The sequence below is a fragment of the Tenebrio molitor genome, chromosome 1, assembly GCF_963966145.1.
Source record: "Tenebrio molitor chromosome 1, icTenMoli1.1, whole genome shotgun sequence".
In the NCBI taxonomy this organism is placed as follows: Eukaryota; Metazoa; Arthropoda; class Insecta; order Coleoptera; family Tenebrionidae; genus Tenebrio; species Tenebrio molitor.
In genome coordinates this window covers 6,859,788-6,876,426 of record NC_091046.1, presented here as the reverse complement: position 1 = coordinate 6,876,426, position 16,639 = coordinate 6,859,788, and the positions used below count along the sequence as shown (strand labels likewise).

The following is a 16,639-nucleotide window of genomic DNA, read 5'->3' as shown; positions in this document are numbered from 1 at the left end:
TGTTTTTCTAATGATACTGCACAGTTTCTTAAACAAAGTACTGCAGAATTCATTTTAACATTACACACGATTATGTCTTCTCTATTAACTGCAATCGAGAGAGCTGCCATGTGTTTTAACAGATGAGCAGACATTTGTGAGAGTATCAATTGTACATACTTTTGATCAATTAATAAATCACTAGGTTTCCTAAAACAGTTCAAATTACATTATGAACAGGTTATTTCATATTAATTCTACTCAGCAGGCAATAATAAATTATTAGCATGTTCCAATATCGCTGATCTCTTTTCCTCTTCAGTAACACCTAACATTTGCAAATCTTCATCATTTAACATCTTTAAGGCGAAACCATCGATTCCATGCTCTTTAAAAACGTTTGTGTGTTCTTCAGCTTTACAAGTACGTAAAATCGATTCCACGAGATTCATTGCTAAAAATAATGGATTGTGATGTGCATTTAAAAATAAATGATAAAATTTGAAATTTTGTGAAATTTAGGTTAGGATTTTAAAAATGGACAGATTTGACAATTGACAATGACATTTGAATTTGACGGCAGGATTAAAGGGTCGCTTACAACGAGTGGCTTCCGTAATGTCGCATTTACACCCAGGTAATGAAAAATCAAAATTAAGGTTATTAAAATTTTAATACGGTGGCAATCAATTAATTTTGAACGCTAGTGTCATCGTGCTGTCATCCATTCTAAAACGACCCCAATGCCCCAATGTATTAATAACCTTAATTTTCATTTTTGTGTCAATTTGGAAATGTGAATGTCAGATTTGCCGACAAAACATTCAAGAAATTTAGAAAATCAGAAAAATGGAATTGAACGAGGTTTTAATTAATAAAAAATATAATATAAATACATAGAAATTAAAAGCTTAATATTTTAAACGGGTGGCAAATTGACAAATTGTAGACAAATTTGACAACAATTTTATTATTCATGTGACAATTTCAATAACGCATAATTTAGAGTAATTTTTTTATGTGACGGAAAAATGACGTCCAAAATTTAATGATCGTAATAGTAGGTACTTTCTGCTTTTACCTTTTACCTACGCTTATAAATACATTTGAGAATGACTTTAATTAGATTCACACACACATGCTTTAATTAGATGTACTATTGGGGACACGGAAAACTGGGCAGATGTGTCATTCAGTTGTCAAAATTTCTAAACCATACCTTAGCTACTCATAAACAAACTTAAATTAATTTGACAGTTTTTTTGAAAATATCAATCATAATGACAGTAAAGGTGCATTTACATTGACACTTTTTAAAATGACAATAGCAGACTGCCCAGGATTCCGTGTCCGGAATAGTACAGGTTTTTTCTAAATGATTGTAGTCGAAGTAGGCCATGCCCATGTTATTACGTTTTTGCCGCTTTCATGTGAACTGTCAGTTGTGTCGCTGGCACTGTCATTTTTTAGGTGAAAAGTGCGGTGATGAGGATTTTATCTATTTTTGTTAAATTAACGATTGAATCCAGAAATATTGAGTTGTTCTACAATCAATTTTAAAAATATTGAGTTGTTTTGCACCCAATTTAACACATCATTTTGATGATTTTTTTATGTGGAGCGGCAACCATAAATTTTACATTCAGTTTTCACGCCTACTTCGACTACAATCATTTAGAATAAGCCTGCACTTATTAGGCATTCACGATCTTTTTGGGACCGAGTTGGCTATGATTTTTTCATTTCATGTTGGAGCAACTGACTCAGTGATTCAACGGATTCAATTTTTTTTTCTGTCAGTGTCTGTTCGACATTTTCTTGCCACCGCATTGCCAGATTTATTATTTTAATACTCATAAGAAACTAAATGATTTATTAAGTGTGTAATAGTTATTTTACATAATTAGTGGGATAAAAGCAATATTACAGGACTCGAGTGTGAAGATTGCAGATGACGAGGGCGTTAGCCCGAGTTCATCTGTAATCACACGAGTTTCCTGTATCTAATATGCTTTAGCCCACGTGTTATGTACAAAATTTTATCTAAGACCACCCCAAATTAAAAAAATAAATCATATCTATTGATTTTCGCCAGTGAAATAAATGAGTTTCATTACCGCACTCAGTGGGATAAGAATTTACTTATCCCACTGAGTGAGGTAATGAAACTCATTTATCCCACTGAGTGCGGTAATGAAATTCATTACCTTACTGAGGCCCGGTTGTATAAAGCTTAGTTAACATCGTGTCAGCTAACAACGCGTCAAGTCGGAAATCCGCCCATTTGATTGGCTGATTCAAATAAAATGTTAAATATCCTCCAATCAGATCGCTTGACATTATGTTAACTTTAACAACGACTTGACATCGCTTTATACAACCGGGCCTTAGTGAGGTAATGAAAATGTGTGAGGTAATGAAGTTCTTATCCCACTCAAAATTAGTGGGATAACTATCATTTATCCCACGGGATAAATTGCCAAAATAATTTTATTACGATAAAAAATTTCTATTAAACGATTTAATTTAATTTAAAAAGGACAGACCAGATTTAAGAGATCCGGCAACAATGTACCTATTCAGAAAGTATCGGGCCTTCAAATAAATATATATTTAGAGTAGGCGTAGAAGACATTCTAATTCTTTTAACAGTGTAAAGTAATTTTTGTAGGTAACCAATTATTCTCCGGAGTTGCATAGTAGGCATAGTAAGCTTTTTCCCAATTTCATATTGTCATATTCCGTGGAGGGAGAATAGGGAGAATGCACTACAAAAATTAAAAATATTTTCTAACCTAATTTTATTTCGTTAAAATGTCAGGCGTTTATTGTGTCATTTTCTACGCTGGAAAAATGTTGCAAACAATTGAATTTTCATAGGTTGCTCTAAATATAAATTTATTTGAAAGCCCGTTATGACCCTAAACTGAAAGCAACCTAACCTAACACAAAAAGTGTCAATTTCCTTTAGGGAATTTAGTTATCACCGAGGTACTGCCAACAAAATCACTAGATGGTCATAGCCAACTCGGTCCCAAAAAGATCGTGAATGCCTTTAGGTCTCATTTCATGCTTGCAAATTACCTATCCCATTTGACGTTTTTGGTATTTGATGCATTTTGACAACGTTTAACGTCAACTGAATTTTCCCCCAAAAGACAACTAAGGTACTATTGCGGGCAAAAAAAGTGGGACATCAACGTCATTGTCTTGACTTTTAATGTGAAATAACCCTTACCTGATTCTAACCCTACTTTGAATTGATTGACGTTGTCATTAAGTATTGTAGGTTGTAGGGAATGATTGTAAGTAAGCACGTAGTGAATATTTATTTAAAGCAAAGTTCCAATCAAAATCTACCTTTATCAAAAGAAGAGGGCATTTGGAAAGGGAAAATAGGAGTATAAAATAAATTTTTAAACTGTCAGCTGGAATAGTGTCAAAAAAAATGACAATAAAGCTTAAACTACATCGAATTTTTCAAAACTGAGAGAAATTTGATGTCCCACTTTTTTTGCCCGCAATAGTACACATGTTTGCAAAATTTACACTAGCAAGCGAGTGTATAGTAACGACCACAAGTATTCAACTTTATAACATATTACATTATGTGTATACTTATACAGTGGAAACATAACATTTTATAATGAACGCAAGCTGTAACAAAATTTGTTGTTTGTAGGTTTGATAATAAACGATTTTCCTTTACATTTGGTGTCTTATTTTATATTTCCAGGAGGCCCAATTTTCTTTTCAACACACACGTAGCCATAGCGTGAGTGTTAAATTCGTTCTTTCAAACTGGGTTGTCGGAAATGTCACTAGTGATATCTTTGCTACATTTCAGAACAAACGGATTCCAACTGTAACATTTTATTTAAAGCTGAATAGTGAAGATAAAAATATTTCCTAACGTAAACATTTTATTTATTCTTTCATTTGATTCAAATCTTTCGTGTCATTTAACTTTTACAGAACATCACATACAAAACAAAATTAATCAAATGGATTGAATCAGTCTGAATCAACATTAAGCGCTAATGGATTTCGCCGTCTATACAAACAATAAATGTGGATTGTGGATTCTACAAAAAATAGCTTCAGGAAATTAACGATAAAATCCCATTGGATTATTTAGAAGCGTCAAGCGATACGAGCTAATTTTAGGCAAAAGCTTTTAATTGATATGTCAATGGTGCTGTTGGCGCCAGGTGCAAGTAATTTAAGTAAAGATTTCTTGAAATTGTTTACCTACGTAACAGCTAATTAGTTACTTTGCACCTAACGAAACACCCTCAGTGTGCTTTAAAATTGAAACGCTGAAGTTCACATCGTGTGGTGTAACATTTTTTGCCTCATCGACAGAATGTGTTAATTTGTACTTTAACAAACATGTGCAAAATCTTCATTAAGTTCAAGAAAGGTTAGTAGAAAAAATTAAAATTCATTATGACACCTGCTAGAATATTTTCTAATTTAATACATTCCAAAGTGCAAAATGATTATGATAAATTACAAGAAATTAGAAAACTATGAGGTTTTCTAAAATTTACCGAAAGAAGATTTCCAGTTACAATATTTTAAGTTATTCTACAACTCTTTTAAAAGCCTAGATTTTCCTTTTTTAATGCATTATTACTTTTCTTCATTTATTTTCTGAGCTGAGAGTAAAAGATTCTTGACACGACATTTTTTATAGAATTGGTCGATAGAACTTCTTTTTGGTGCAAAGAAATTAAAGTGCAACAATCATAAAGCAAACGGTGAACCAGATTTGTGAAATTTTTATTTCTCGATTAATTCATTGTCAAGATTATGGTTGTCCCTTCCCTGTTTTTATTCCTATTACTGATTTATTGTTCGCGTTATATTAATAAAGCTAATAAAACACAATCTAACAGTCCAGATTTTTGTGATATACATGATGTAATAAAAAACACAAACGTCTTGGTGAAATGCCATAATTACAAAAGTTGTTTTTGCGCGATTGTACTCTATTTGGTTGTTTACCACGTCTGTTTCCAAGATGGTAAGCTCTGTTTACTCGTTGCTAACGATAAACTCGATGGTAAGTAATTTTTGGTGTTCTAGAACGGTAAGTAAAGTTTATTCAAAATTAATCGATTATTATAATAATTTTTATGTAGACAGAAGTTGAAGACAAGATGTGGGGGCACTTTCTAGAAACTCATAAAGCTTTTGTAGTCGGCTTTCCTTGGCGCTGCAATGAAATAGCATTAGCAAACTTGCCGCGACATTGGCATTGTCAAAATTTTCATACCCCGCATTTTCCTTGTCTTCTTGATTACAAATTGAGATCGTTGGTTTCGAAAATTCTTCATTTATGTAGACGGAAGTTGAAGACAAGATGTTAGCACTTTCTGGAAACTCACACGGCTCTTGTAGTCGGCCTACCTTGCCGCTGCAATGAAACAATTTTAGTAACAGACTTGCCGCGACATTAGAATTGTCGAAATGTTCATACCCCGGATTTTCCTTGTCTTCTTGATTTCATATTGAGTTCGCTGGTTTCGAAAATTCTTGATTTATGTAGACCAATGGCGGCCAACCTTTTTGTTCTCGAGTGCCACTTTATTTGACTAAAAATATTTGACGTGCCCCTTTTTCATTTCTTTTTCATTCTTCTGAAAGATGATGCATATGTACCCCTGCCCTACTACGTCATTTGAATCGGATAACAGGAAAAAAGTTTTTACTTCCCGTAAGTATTAGAAACGCGATACAAAAATCGACATTGTGGCAACACGATGTGAAGGGCGTCGTATCGCATTGCATTCTAGTTAGGAATGTTTTGTAATAAATATTCAATCGCGCAAAAAATTTCATAAGCATGACGAACGTTAATGACAATGTACGGATCTCAGACAATATTGGAGTCGTCGCAAGCTCCTCCTCCAAACAATTGTCTTCGATCCGTACATTGTCATTACCGTTCTTTATACTTAATATACTATTTTATATAATTGATTCAAAAAATTGAAATTCACGCATAGTTATCTGTGCATGAAGTGGGTCATTTTCTTACGTGTCTTTCTTTTTACATTGTTAGTAAGATCGAAACCATAGAAACCATACAAAACAGTGTGTGAAATGCAATTTCACGCATACGACTATTTCTGTTTTTCATTTCACGCACTGTTTTTTATTAGTTACCTAGCAACATGGTCACTGCATTGAAACTTCAGAGTTCCTTCAAAAATTTGAATTTTTAATTTCAATTTTTTGAATCAATTATAGAAAAAATATTGTTTATATTTCGTGCGCGAAGATGTTTTTGTGCATTCAAAGGCTTATACTGCCTCGACCTTCGTCTCGGCGTAAAAGACCTTTTCATGCACAAAAAACACTCTCTTCGCGCACTTAATATAAAAATAACTATTTCGTGGTTAATTTTTAAGTCATAAATATTTTAAGAGAAAAAAAATCAGTAAGCAAGTATAAAAAATCTTATTGCCACTTTAAATGCTGATCTAATAATAACATGAAGTTTACATCTATGTAATATTAGCTCGTTAAAATGTTTTCCAGTTTTCGTGCCAGTCAGGGATTCGCATGTTAAACAATCCATATCTCCACATGCAATGCTATTGTAGATCTATTTTAATTATAAATTGCTTACTACAAACCATCAGTTAAGCAAATCGCTTTAATTAATTTTAAAAATGATCTGACAATAACTTTACTTAAGTGACTCATGCATCATCTAGGCTTTGCACAAACCCAAGTCATGAAAAGCTTCGCAATTAATTTATTGCGCCCTTTTAAAATAAATAATTTTATAAATAAAATGTTAGGTGCTTATATTTTTTTTATCGTTGTCATCTTTGACTCATGAGCATGTTACCTGCGATAGTACAATTTATTTTTTTCTGAGTGGTTTCTAAAGTAAAACTTTCAGCATAAATTGATAACGATTTTTTTTTTTGGTTTGTGAAACGACGAAGAACATGGTAGTATTAGATTGCCGTTAATGTGCGTGATTTTGTCATATTAATGAAATAAACCATGGAAACCACGGGGAAAATCCCCGATATCGCACAGTTCCGACCAATACATTAAAGTATCTTATTGAAAAAGCCACTGTTTAATTCAATTTGCCCACGATCAGTTTGTCGGAGATATACCCACCGGCTGGCTTCTGGAGATGGGTGGAAAAAAATTACAGCTGTCGGTGGTTTAATTTGTCATTTCAGTTTTCAGTAATTGTTGGTGCTCCGTTGGCTCAATTTATTAGTGCGGTTTTTGTTCAGTCTCGTGAACAAATGGCTGACGAAGATGAACTCAACAAGGTTGGTTTTTATTTTAATTTTATTCATAATTGTAGTTATAATTAAAGTCGTAACTACCAGATTTGTAGGTTGTCGTTGTTTTGTCAATATCCTCGAACAATTAGAAGAAATGAAGATTTGCATGTTAAGACGTGCTGCTTACTAAATTGTTTGTTGCTTGATTTTCACAAAGTTTAAATATCTGTTATGTAACAGACCTGGCGCATCCACCATTTTTTTCTCGTCACTCGCCACCAAAAAATTAAATCTATATTAAGCATAAATAAACAATAAATTAAATAATGAAATAATATATAACATTATTCAGCAATTCGTTTAATTAACTTATGTTATGTACTTAAGTTGAATAGTTTTTTCCTTTAATATTAAAAAAAAAACTTATATACATAATAATAATATTTGTAATGCTTTTTTTTAAATAATAGAAGTAATGATTAAAAGCTTTTTCAGTATATACACACAGGGTGATTCATATATGTATGTAGTATCATACAAACTTTAACCGGTGGTAGATTCCAACCCCTACACGTCGGCATCCTAGTTCGGAGGTATTTTTACGTTTAATGAATAGAGCAAGAACCACTGGTTCTTTGGTTCCCGATAGAAAACGAGTTGGTGGTGTTGATCGTACGGTTCACACTCCAGATACAGAAGGAGTCGTACTTCAATAATTTACGGAAGATGGAAGTGTTAGAAATGTGGCCGACATTCTGAATCTATAAAAAAGTACTGTTCAAAGAATTTTATGCACCTTGATTGGAATTTTGTAACTGGTTACAAATGGTCACACCAGAAATGTTACAAAACACTAGAGACAATTTACTTAGACCAACAAGACTGTGCAAATAAGTTGGTGGTACACAATTTGAACATTTACTTTAAAAATTTACTTTTCGTTTAATGTTGTTTCCGTTTTCTGTTAAATGTCAAAGTGACAGAATTTAATTAAAGTTGTCCAAACACTACTATAAACTAAACTATAAACCATTCACGATTATTTCAAATTCGGACTATCTATGAAAATCTGACATTTTAGTTGGCAGTACTGTGATTTGTCTTAATAAATCTATTTTAGGTTATAATTCAATCGAACACTGCTCCCAAGTTGCTACATTTTTTAAATAATTGAACGCATTAGGAACAATAATCGTAAAATTGTAATTGAAATGAAACATACATATTTGTAGGGCAGTTCTGGGTAAATTCTTATTAACTAAATTAATGACGGAATTGACAACAATGCGAATATTTCAAAACGAAACGTCATATGACAGGACCTGACGCCAATCTAACAAAAAAATATCGCGGCCTCCTGCGTGTTTAAAATAATCGTGAACGGCATATAGTAAGGCCCCTTCAGAACACTTTGTTTTTTAAGCATTTTGACATTGTTTTCAAAGGTATGTTTAAAAAAGCAAAACTATATGGGCCCCCTCAGTACATAACACTTTTTTATGGAGTGTCCTCTTTATAAGGTTTATTAAAAAAATCAAATATTTCAAGAATTTTTTAAATCAACTATCAAAAAGTAAATAAATACATAAATAATAATACCATTTATAATTTCAGCAACAGGAATAGTACCGCAATCTCTTTTTAAAAATTTAAAAATTTTGGACTTAGAGAACACATTGGTGGTTGAAATTCAAAAAGGTATATTATTATACTCATGTCACATCGTGAGGAAATTCCTTAACATTGACACAGAACATAAAACACAAAAAAGTCAAAATGTGGAGGCGAGACGCCGGTAATTATGTTGATAAGCACTGCACTATTACTTGATAGTATTATCCGTAATAGTGTATGTACTCCGGCAAAATTGCCGTGCCGCCGGGTGGAGGTGGGATACGAAATACCTTTATTCCAACAGGCAAATTGCCTTTAAGGAAAAGCAGGGCGAAATTAAAAAAAGAAAAGACTATATTCTATCTCGTGATTCGGAAGTCACGTTAAGCCATTGGTCCCGGTCTATTGAGTTAGTCATCATGCCCCTCATAGATTTGTAAACCAGTCCTAGACTGTGAAACAAATTTTTATATGCTCATGACGTCATCCATTTTTGAGCTATGACGTCATCACCAATTTTTTTAAATGATAACCCCCACTTTTTTCTTCTCTTTCTGATAGACCTTCTTACTACCTAAACGATGAATCAAAAAAATTGGTACCTTACATAAAAAATTTTTTGAGAAATTGACAAATTTTACTTCAAAAATGTAATTTAATTTTTAATGTAAAGTGACCTCAAACAAAAACAAACAAACATCTATCTGATTTTCTGTTGGTAGTAAAGCTAAAGCTAGTGACTTTAACTTTCAAAGTTGCTTGCTCTGCGCGAACCCGATTTGACTAATTTTTTAGTTTTTGTCCATTTTAACATTGCTGATTTCAAAAGCAAGGTTACGTCTTTTTACTGATTAAATTAAGGTAATTCTTATTTGTTTTTGTCTTTGTATTTTTACCAAGTAAAGATTTATTGGACATGACCTTCATAAATGTGACTTTTGTAATGTAACTAAATTAAAGGTGCTTTTACAAATGCACAGCTCACTTGATGAACATTTATATGAAATCAATTATATATGGAAAATATCCAGCCCAAACTATGATTTTCTGGTCCCGTTGTGCCTATATTTGGTTCAAAAATATGAAAAAAATGCTGTTGCAAATGACAAGTGGTTTTTTGCAACTTGAGTCAACTTTAGTTTTTTTTTCTTTAGCTTAGGGAATTGTAGGGTGTTCTGCAATTTTGCAGGTAACTTTTATTTGTAAGTCCATTACAGAGGGCGGGTTGTCGCCCTGGCGCCAAAACACCTGCAGTGTAATACCTAATCCTTGGGTCAGGTAAAATTGTCATTCTCTGTACATTTGTGAAGCGGCACAGACGTGTCCAGTAAAATTAAATTACAGTTTTTATCTCTATTGCCTTGTTAATTGTACGGAAAGCAACCCCCAAGTCCAAATTTAAAGTTAAGAAAAAGCAGTGCAGTTTTTTCAACTAACATAGGGAATTTTGACGCTACAATCTAGGGACAAGCGCTTGAACCCATCGTCCCCATCTGGCATCACAGTAACTAACTAACTATTCTATTTCCCACGTCAACGTGAACGTCACTGCACTGGTCACTGGCAGTGTTGGGAGTCAGTTTTATTACCGGTAAAGTACCGGTAATATTACGGTAATATACGGTAAGTTTCATCCCTTTCGGTAATTTTGGTTTTATTACTGGTAACGTTACGGTAATTTACGGTAAGTTTCAACACTTTCGGTAATTTTGAAGATGGCGCCCTCTATCTTCAAACAAATATGATCTGATGCTATATGATTGAAAGTGATTGAGACTATTGAGAATGATGACTGATGATCAAAATTCTGAAATCTGAATTAATCGTTCCAATTTCCAATTCCAACATTCTCGCATCATGCGTAAAAAATCGGAAATCAGAAATTATTTTGCCGAAACAAAGCGCCAGGGAAAGATATCCAAATTTATATGCAAATTTTGTAAAATAGTAAGTGCTTAAAATAGGTACAGTTGCAGCTAGTGAAAAGTGAGAAACTTTGACAAATGAAAAATTTTGACTTTGTAAATTTGTGCTAAAATTGACAGTCGCCGGTATTTATAAAATGTCACTAAAATAATTTGAATCAGTGGTGTAGGGAATAAAACTCATTGAATGTACAATGGAGAAACATAAAAACAAAAAAAAACAGAATGTGTCGTAAAGACGCACGATAGAAGTGAAACTTTTGTATTACAGGGAAACATTGTAATTATTCAGCAATCACTTTTAAATAGCATATTCACAACAAAATTGTATATTTTAAATAAATTATAAACAACGATAACACTAAACAATATTTTAATGAAGAAAATAAATTATAAACAACGATAACACTAAACAATATCGAAATGCGTAACTCATTGTTCATTTTTAAGCTTCCAAATTAAAGAGAAGACATTATCGATAAATGCTGTGAGTGTGACAAAGACAGAGACACTGTTCCCACTCGACCCAATAGTGTTTACCCCCACCACTTTTCGTCACACAAAAAGGTTGCCGATCAGAATTTCAAGACCCTCCCATTAAAAGTTTCACTTCAAAAATGAAAAAAGGGGTGATATTATATTGTTGCATATTATTTAAAATTAGTCATTTTAACACTTGGCACGTGCCTATCATTTGTCAAAATTGACATAGTCGATGACGCCAACAACGTCTTTAATAAAAAGTTAATTTACAAAGTAAAATTTTTCAAATTTCGACCGAATGTGTAAATTTTTAGTGTCGCATTGTACATACAATTTATATTTTTGGAACTCATTACTAATTGCGATGTTTTTACAAATATTACCCAAAGTTACCAAAAAAACCGTAATAAAACCGGTAATATCACCCAAATAAAAATTACCGGTATTTTTACAACACTGGTCACTGGTCATTGCATAGGTCATTGTCGGCATGGGTTGGGTTTGTGTTCTGTGATTGTCGGTGCACGCACAGAACACCTGGTGCACGTTATCACAGATTAAATATTATCCATTATTATTATCCAATCCAATCGTTCTCGTTAACTCATTACAATCACTGACACGCGAAGTGATTAAAGTAAGGTTAGAATGACTGGTGTCATTCTTTTAAAATATAATTAAATTTTTCTAGGTATCAGTTTTTGTTTTTATAATGGATTTTAAAAACTTAGAAGGTGCTCCCCCAGATTTCGAATTTACTTCAGAGCAAAAACAAATAAGGAAATTATTTTACATAGCTTTTGCGAATACATGTTGCTTGCAAAAATTATACTCTGATATTTTAGAAAGATTTAAAAAATACATTGAGGAACATGTATTAACACAAAATGATGATAAAGACATCTTGTATTATTTCTTTGAATCTGTTAAGTATGAGAATTCAATGGAAGAACAAGTTAGAAGTAGCATAAGCATTGAAGTGAAAAAGCAACCACTTTTAGCACCTTTTAATATTGCACCAGAATATAAGTTTGCCAATCAAGTAGTATCAAAAGTAAACAGCATTGGCTTTCAACACTTATATGAATTATCCACGGTTAAGGATAGTTCAGAATCGAACACAAACACATCTGATTCTGATATAGGGTCAGGGGATGCCTCAAGTAGAAAACGATTGAAAACCTGCCAGAGAGCAATTGAGGTTGATTGTGGACCATTATTGGAGGTTCACACCAACAGAACTAAAAACACTGGAATTATACCAAATGTAGACGTTTTAATTTTTATGGATAAATCAGTTTGTAAAAAACTATCAACATATTTAGGTTTGATCTATATAGAAGAGATACTGGAGGAGGCAGAAGAAAACCAATTTAACGACATCATATCTCGTTTAAATAACAAGAATGCAAAATTATTTAGACTCCTTCAAAGTTATATAAACAAATATTTAATAGCAGGTAACAATAATGTGTGTTTGACTCATCATTTTGTGCTGTGGCAGAATATCAATGCAAATGTACGAGCTGTTATTAGCAATGAACTAGATTACTCAATTTATATGAAAGTTTCTCAAACAGCAAATTTTGTAATTAGTTTAGATAAGCACCCATCATTTTTAAGTTATGTAGAAGCAGTTTCCATGATCATTGATAAATTTCTACACTGTAAGTGTCATGTAATTGCAAAGTATAAATGTGATAAAAATCTTTATTGTAAGGTTAAATTATCCTTGTTGTCAGTAATACCTTTATACATATTGCAGTACTTTCGTCAATGTAAAATTTTAGAGTGTGAATGTGAATTATAATATGTAGGTATGTATGTACTTTTTTGTATTAGGTAACTAACTTTGGGATTAAACAATGAAATTCGATTAATTAGCAAGATTGTTTTAATTTAATATATGTGTAACTTTTTAACTCAGATTATTATGCCTAGTTTTCTTAGTATTTCCCTATTTTCTATGCATTTTTTTTCAACATATCTCTTCGTTTTAAAATGTATTTGTATTTCTTTTTTTTATTAAAAGCCAGATTTCAGATTTTTAGATATTTGATTAATGTTTACCCCATTTCCTTCATTATTTATTTAGTTTTGAAAAGAACTCTGACTTTTTTAAAAGTAAAAACAAAATACAAAGGTATGCCGTTACGTGGAATAACGTTGCGCACGTTTTTACTTACTAGGTACTACAGCAACAACAGTTGGCGCATGACTATAAGGAATTTGAAGTTTTCTAGAGGAATATTTAAATTTATTTTTGATGGATGGACAATAACACACATTATTGCAATCACAAATCATTATCGTCACAGAAACAAATAAACTTTTTTAATTTGTAAAGGAATATCTACCGGGCATCAACCACCAAACCTGGCCATAGGCACATTACGAGTACACATATTAAAATAATAATGAGTTGCTATGAAACATATTATTGTTTCGTCAAATTTGCCCAATAATTGAGCATAATACTGCTATGTGATCGTTTTTCCCTTTTCCAAATTTCAAGAGTATTTCTACTTTCTACGTTATACATCAAAAGTTTCCTGATGGCATTGTTGTACGGATGATAATTATAGCTGTCAATATGACATTACACAATAATATATTTCATAGCAACTCATATATTATTTTAATATCTGTAATGTGCCTATGGACAGGTTTGGTGGTTGATACCCGGTATATTCTGTATTATTTATTACATTTTTATCTTCCAATATAAATTCATGCGTCTTTGTATTTGTCTATATTTTAACAGAATGAAGGCCCATACACAATGGCTTTAACGTTACGTCGATGTTAAAACGTTAATGTTAACGTTAGATCTAGAAATTCAATATTACATGTATTTCATTGTGGACCGTTCACAATGACGTTATGATGAAAATTAATGTTGCATGATATTGTTAGCGTTAACGTTAGTTCCAGAAATGGTCTGGATTCTTAACGTTACATTCTAACATTAGCCAACGGAAATCATTTATAAAAAATACTGAAATACATGTAATTAGATCTAACGTTAACATTAACATTTTAACATCGACGTAACGTTAACGCCATTGTGAAAGAGCTGTAAAACGATGAAACGACGAAAAAAATTCTTTTTTCACGATCGGGAGTAGAAATCAACTTCTCGGATGTCAACGTCGTGACAGAAGTAGAGCATTTTCATTTTTTTGACAGTTGTGACAATAATCTAATGGGAGTTTTCATTTTTTTTGACAGTTGTGATAAAAATCTAATTGTGTTGTCAAGGCAACTCCTAATTCCATTAAATTCATCGAAAGATGACAACTCATTTGTCATCATTTTTTTATTCTTAAAATTTGAGATTTTTGTGCTGTTTCTACTCCCTACCGTGAAAAAAATAGTATATATACTTCTGGAGAGAATGCTCATTTTTCCCTCGGTGCTTTGTAGCCCTCGGGCTTCGCCCTCTGGCTACAAACTGCACCTTAGGAAAAATCATGCATTTCTCTCCCTCAATATATAATATACTATTATACAGGGCAAGTCACATAAGGGTTATTTCTGAATTTATTTTGTACGCAACCAAAAATACTAATGACGCTGACTACTTGATACCGTTTATAATGAGATTTAATTTAGTATGAGAAATCTTTGGTGTTTAGAAAAAATTTCGATTTTACCACTTGTAATTTCAGCAACGGGAATAGTACCGCAATCTCTTTTTAAAAATTTAAAAATTCTGGATTTAGATAACACATTGGTAGTTGAAATTCAAAAAGGTATATTATTATACTCATGTCACATCGTGAGGAAGTTCCTTAACATTGACATAGAACATAATACACAACAAAGTCATACTGCGGAGGCGAGACGCCGGTAATTATGTTGATAAGCACTGCACTATTACTTGATAGTAATATCCGTAATAGTGTATGTACTCCGGCAAAATTGCCGTGCCGCCGGGTGGAGGTGGGATAGTTTTTTTTTTATCAACGTAGGTATGTAATTTGGTTAAAAATGTCAAAATGACAGTTGATGAATTTAATTTTGGATTTTATTAATCAGAACAGGATAACGTCATTTTGACATTTTTAGCCAAATTACATACCTACGTTGATTACTAAATTAAATCACATTATAAACGGTATCAAGTGATCAGCGTCATTAGTATTTTTGGTTGCCTACAAAATAAATTCAAAAATACGCCTTATGTGACTTGCCCTGTATATGTTTTTTAATTTACGCAATGGGGAACAAACAGAAGTTATATGCAAATGAACTTTTTGGTCATATGTTCCATCATATTGTGTAAAAAGTGTGAATATTGACGCAACTTTCTTCGATCAAACGAAAGTTGCTTGGTTACACCGTATTTTTATAAAATCAGTAATATTTTGCCGATCATAATATATTCCCGTGCGACCCATATATTATTGACGATTATTTAATAAATTTAAAAAAAAATGTCGCAACCACCAAAAGTCAGCAGTAAATTAGGGGTGCTAAAAAATCTGCGAAGATTAGCGATGGTGAATAGATCACTAAGTGAAAATACCATAAATGTAAGTAGATTATTTAACTTTCAGTAAAAAGCAATTCCCACTTCCCGTTCTAAAATGTTTCAAGTTTATCCAGTCCCCGTATTATTTAGCTAAGTTCATTCTCCTGCACCGAAGGAATTTATAATTTTGTCATAATCCTTATTTAAGAGCGGAAATTAATTTCCTGTTAATATAAAATAATATTAAATCCGACGAATATGAAATTGAACATGAGACTAATAAGTACCTTTATTTTCTGACATGAAAACCACCTCAACCAGCGAAAGCGCACAAAATATTTTTGCCTTCACTCTGAACAAGAATCAAGGGTGAAGGTTTAACTAGAATGTTGTCCTCATCGCCTCCATGAGCCCACCTAAAACAAATTAACATTTTCATTACCACCTCTCTACTTTTAATATTCCATCAAAAATTAAATCAAGATGATTTTAACTTAATTAAACGTTTCACTTGGAAGTCTTCCAGACCGACAGCTTGACAACTTTCCCAGTTGCGGTATCCGCATTTGCTTTTAACCTTCCCCTTCTCCTTCTAATTTCCTCTACTCAATTAATTACACAGACAATGGTGTCTACCACTTATCGGAATAATACACAACACAATAAAATATTTTACAAACACCTCGCCGCCTCCTTTTGCGAGCGACAGTGATTTACGACCGCCTGCATGACTCCTCAATAATTTCCAATAATTTGCATTTCAACGCTTTGATTGGGAGGCGTGTTTACTTTTTTCATAGATGAAGGGGTGCGTACCTTCACTAAATGATGTGGGGTGCATCCGTCCCACCGTAAGGAGGCATTTCCCTATAAATAACTGGTGCCAGGAACCTCAG

General features: G+C 32.6%; 2 long non-coding RNA genes across 2 annotated transcripts; one reads left to right on the top strand and one right to left on the bottom strand.

Annotated features, from left to right (window-relative positions):
* Window positions 1–4,958: 4,958 nt before the first annotated feature.
* On the bottom strand, window positions 4,959–5,535 carry LOC138141631 (uncharacterized). The gene is made up of 3 exons (XR_011163224.1): window positions 5,465–5,535; window positions 5,261–5,401; window positions 4,959–5,200 (listed from the first exon to the last, which is right to left on the bottom strand). It is a non-coding gene; the product is annotated as an uncharacterized lncRNA (long non-coding RNA).
* Window positions 5,536–11,728: 6,193 nt separating this feature from the next.
* Window positions 11,729–13,316, top strand: LOC138133182 (uncharacterized). The gene is made up of 2 exons (XR_011160271.1): window positions 11,729–11,903; window positions 11,958–13,316. It is a non-coding gene; the product is annotated as an uncharacterized lncRNA (long non-coding RNA).
* Window positions 13,317–16,639: the final 3,323 nt, after the last annotated feature.